The sequence below is a fragment of the Nanorana parkeri genome, unplaced genomic scaffold, assembly GCF_000935625.1.
Source record: "Nanorana parkeri isolate BGI_ZX_2015 unplaced genomic scaffold, ASM93562v1 scaffold137, whole genome shotgun sequence".
NCBI classification, from domain to species: domain Eukaryota; kingdom Metazoa; phylum Chordata; class Amphibia; order Anura; family Dicroglossidae; genus Nanorana; species Nanorana parkeri.
Window position 1 is genome coordinate 1705031 of NW_017306405.1, and position 5383 is coordinate 1710413.

The following is a 5383-nucleotide window of genomic DNA, read 5'->3' on the forward strand; positions in this document are numbered from 1 at the left end:
ATTTAGAATTTAAAAGCACCATTGGCCTAGTTTAATCTACTTCCAATTCATGTAAGGCAGTTGTTGAATAACCAATTACTTATATGTCATATGTTTGAAATCACAGGTCAAAAAGAACCAGGGTTTTAAAGTGCATTTTTGTTATGGTGGTAACACTCTCTTAAAGGACATCTATTATAGCACTCTATAAAGAGTTTTCATCTAAACTGCTACATGCAGTAATCTGAGACAGCATGACCAACCAGACCAGCAGTGAATTGTTCACAGCCTGTGCAGTTTCACTGCATATTAAAGGTCCTCAGATTATTCCCCTTGTGCTGAGAATACAGTCATATAAAAAGTAAGTACACCACACGGAGATCGTTGACTTTATCAACATATTTGAACAGACAAACATTAGAATTTCATACAAACAGTGCCACCAGATAAAGGTAAAATACTTGAACAAATGACACATAAAATTGACATGGTATATTGGGAGGCAAGTCCACATACACAGTGTTTTTGAATGGAATGTTCAACAAGCCCATGGTCAGGTGTCCACAAACCTTTAGCTATATCGTATACAGCTGCAGGATTTAGACTATGTATTATTATAATATTATTGTACAGGATTGATCTAGCACCAACAGTTTGTGCAGCGCTTTACAAAACTGAGGGAGACAATACAATTAACAATACGATTTCAGTACAGGAGGTAGGAGGGCCTTGATCATGAGAGCTTACAATCTAGTAGGAGGGCAAGTGATGCAAAAGTTAATACCTGTTTGGGATGATTTATTGGAAGAACTGAAAGTACTGTTATATCGATGTGGAATAGGCCTCCCTGAAGAGATTCGTTTGTAAGGATCGCCTAAAGGTGGACAGAGTAGGAGATAGGCGGATTGGGGTAGGGGGTTCTAGAGGATGGGAGAAAAATCCTGGAGGCGAGCATGCGAGGAGGCGACAAGAGAGCAAGAGGTCTTGGGAATAGCGAAGGGGACGGTTTGGTTGATATTTTGAGATGAGGTGGGTGATGTAGGTTGGGGCGGAGTTGTAGATGGCTTTGTAGGTTATTGTTAGTATTTTGAATTTTATACGATGGGGTAGTGGGGGCCAGTGGAGCGATTGGCGAAGGGGAATGGCGGATACTGATCGGTTGGTAAGGTGGAGGAGTCTGGCAGCAGCATTCATGATGGACTGAAGGGGGGATAGCCTGCTTAGTGGTAAGCTAACGAGGAGGGAGTTACAGTAGTCGAGGCGAGATATTACAAGGGAGTGATTAAGAAGCTTTGCAGTATCAAATGGGCCGGAATTTGGAAATGAGTGGACAAGATTTGGATAGTGATTGGATGTGGGGCTGAAAGGAGAGCTCAGAATCAAGGATTAATCTGAGCACCCTGGCTTGACGGAAGAAGTTGATTGTTGTGCTGTTAAACATGGAGAAGTCGGGAGAGGGAACATGGAGAGGAGAAAATATTATAAGCTCAGTTTTGGACAGATTTAGTTTGAGGAAGTTTTGTGACATCCATGTCGATATGTCAGTGAGTAGGTTACTGATGCGTGAGGAGATAGAAGGGGTGAGCTGAGGGGTAGAGCGATAAATTTGGGTGTCGTCAGCAGAGATGGTAATGGAAGCCATGGGAGGTTATCAACTGACCTATGGAGGAGGTGTAGATGGAGAATAGAAGGGGCCCAAGGACAGAGCCTTAGGGGACCCCCATGAATAGAGGAAGAGGAGAGGGGAAGTAGAGTTATAGGTTACACTGAAGGTGCGCTGGGATAGGTAGGGGGTGAACCATGAGAAAACACTCTTGGAGGCCAAGGGATTGGAGTTTATTGAGGAGTGGGTGGTCAACTGTGTCAAATGCAGAAGAAAGGGCCAGGAGTACAGGGTAGTGGCTTTTGGATTTAGTGGTTAGTAAATAGTGAGTTTTAGAAGGGCAGTTTGTGTGGAGTGTTGCGGCCAAAAGCCATATTGAAAGGGGTCGAGGAGGTTGTTAGCAGTAAGGTGGCAGCTCAGGCCGTTGTAGACCAGGCGTTCAAGAAGTTTGGAGGTAAATGGGAGCAAGGTGATGGGTCTCAAATTGTTCAGACTGGTGGGCCCCATTGAGGGCTTTTCAAAAATATGGCTCACCAATGCTTGTTTTGGAGGTGTAGGCACAATGCCAGTGGAAAGGGAGAGATTGGAGATGTGGGTAAGAGATTGTAGAATAGAGCTAGAGGGTGACCGGAGTAGTTGTGAGGGGATGGGGTGCAAGGGGCCGGTAGTTAGGTGGGTGTTGGATATAAGAGTATCTGCTTCGTCTGCAGTGACGGGATCAAATGAAGAGAGTATTGAATGTGGTGGTAGACAAGGTGTATTCAAAGTAGCAGATGACTAGACAGTGGCAGCCTCATGGTGAATTGCATCAATCTTGTCTTTGAAGTGATTGGCAACCTCCCGGGCAGTCAATGCGTTGGTTGAAAGAGGCGTCAGGGGACGAAGTAGGGAGTTAAAGATAGAAAAGAGTTGACGGGGACTGGTTGAAAGGATGTTAATGAGTGTAATGAAATAGGTCTGTTTGGCTGTGTAGAGGCAGGTACTGTATTTTTGGAGGGTGGATTTATATGGGTGAAGTCTTGTATGGATTTGGATTTATGCCACACTAGGTCTTCTAAGTCTTTTAGTGTCATCTGTCTGACAAGGCTGTAATGGCATGTGGTGTGCATTCTTTTTTCATGTGCCTGTATGTTATTATTGTTTGAACATCTAGGTATCAATTACCTTTCGTCACCAAAAAGTGTTAAAGTGGGCCTAAAGTCAAAAAGGAGAATGTTCCTTCCCCCAATACTTATCTCTGTCCTAGAGTAGGGTCCCTCATATCCCCAGGGGCCACTACCCCACATCCTGTTCTTTCAGCCACATCAAAGGATCAGATATGGAAGATTGGTTACTTTGCATCACAGCCAGAAGAGAAGAAAAAAAGCAGTCACTAGGACCCCACTAAGTATAATTGAGTTTAGGTGTGCTGTGAGAGGTAACAGGATTCTTGGGACACTGAATCGGTATGAATGGACGCTAACACACAAACCTGCTCCCAAAATACCGTATACTGCATAACAATGTAAACCTCCAATTGAAGAGACAGACAAAGAAGTTAAATGATCCACAACCTTTAATAAAAAAAGAAAGTTATATACATCTATAAAGCATACAACAGAAATCCTACACATGAACTGATAACTGAATCAAAATATATATATCTTTATTTTTTGTAAATCCAGCATAGTGCAATATTTTTATTACCTTTTTCAACTTGGCCGACTTTGGTTCACAAACTTGCTACAAGTGTTGGCAATATTTAACTCTATTCAGTATTTGGTATTCAGTATTTGATTAAAAAGAAAACTATTGAAAAATGTTAGAGAAAAATCTCAAACATGAATTCAACAACAGGAGGGCAATCTGGTCCTCTCCTGTTACTACAGGAATCCCAACACATGTCCCATTTATTTACACATGGAGAGGCAAACTCCTGTAATACCTCCATATCTCCATTGGGTGGTAGTAAGAAGTTGTAGAAACAATAGTCATGTGACAATCAAATTTTAAGTGTCTCAAAGATGTCACAAAACAAGACTTCGCTGACTAATATACAGTATATATACATACACACACACCGTATAAAATTTAAGGAATTTTAAGAGTCACAGTTAATGCTTTACTTTCATGACCTTGCATTATAGAATCCATATATGTAATAAAATATTATAATGACTTAATAGTATATTCCTTTGTAGACTTATGTCATTGTTTGCCATTTTAGGACTCTACAGTATGTTTCTTTGAAGTTGTGTGCTTGTGGGTACCAAGTGAATGAGTTAATACTAGTATATGCACATACACATTTTTCTTTTGCAAAAGCAACAGAAGCTTAAGAAAAAAAACAAAAAAAACCCCCAATTGTTGGCAGGTAGAGTAAATAATTTTGCATCACTCTTGCAGCAAGAATGGAAACCAAAAGCAAGATTTCCTTGCATAAGTAAAATAGGTAAAAGGCAACTTCACAAACAAAATAAAATACATATATGAACAACAAATGGAGTATTTATACAATGAATTTAAAGATTACAGAAAGATATTAAAGTGTATTACAGTTAATGAAGTTATTGCCGACTTGTAGAACTGGTGTGAGCCTGTCAATCAAATAGGCTGCTTGAGATTTTAATGTGAAATCCAAAAAAGAAAAAGCACATTGGATCAGGACACTGCTAGTAACAATGGGCTCCCTCCAAGCTCCATCAGGACTGTGCACCACTGCAATTACAGGGGACCTTGGCAGCATCATCCGTTTGGGAAATCTGGTATTGTAGTTTGAACATAAAATTCTGACAGAGGACCCCTACTTCACTGGTTGGACTCCAGTATGCCAAGAACAGGATGAGGGTCCAACTGTTCATGCTGGGGTTTAAGTCAGGCACACCTAACATGGCAGAGTCCTAATCAAATGGCATTTCCTTTTTCTTAGTAGTAGTTTTAATTGCAAGCACATATTAATATGGAAAGCAAACAAACAATCTTACATTTTGGGGGGGAAAAAAATGCACCACATACTTTTTATTAACATGTTATGATGGTTATTAGAAGGGAAGTCAATCACAAATCCGGTGACAATCCAATACTTTGGATTTATCGAATGATATTGCTACTGTAATACCAAGTATCTGTCAGATGCAAGTAGGTGATTCAAAGCGTCAGCAACTAACAGTAGCTGCAATATCAGTTTTGGATGGGCCAGTTGATTAAATGTGGTTACATCTGCTTGCAATTATAACTATTTTTTTTTCAACAAAGTCAGGACATGCACCGGATTGACAGGCTTATGTTAAAAAGTGTACCTGTCACCAGCAGTTTTCAGTCTATCACTTTCTTAAGAAACTGGGACATTAAAGCAAAGTAAAGGGCTCATGCTGAAACAATTTTCTTAGGAAACCGATAGCCTGAGTGTTACGTCTACTAGCTAGGCCTACCAATTTGTTGGCCCCTCTGTTGACAGGTACACTATGTAAATTAAACAATATCATATTCTAGTAAAACAGAAAATAAAGCTACATTATGATGGCCCAGAAGTATCAAATGGTATATAGCTCTTAAATACAGACTGAGGAATCCATCATATTCCAGGCATGATCTGAAATCATTGAACTTTAGGTAACCCAACATTGTCTAAGCCAATGCTTTGTAATTTGTTTCTGGGTCAGCACAGACATGTTCTAACTAGGAGTTTTATGAATTTCAACAGAAGAATGGATTGGTTGTAACCTGGTATCTCATTTTATTGTGTTGCCACAGATGGTTCTCATACGTTATAGTTTTAATCCATGTATGAAAAGCTATGAAAACAGCAAAATGTAGTATGGT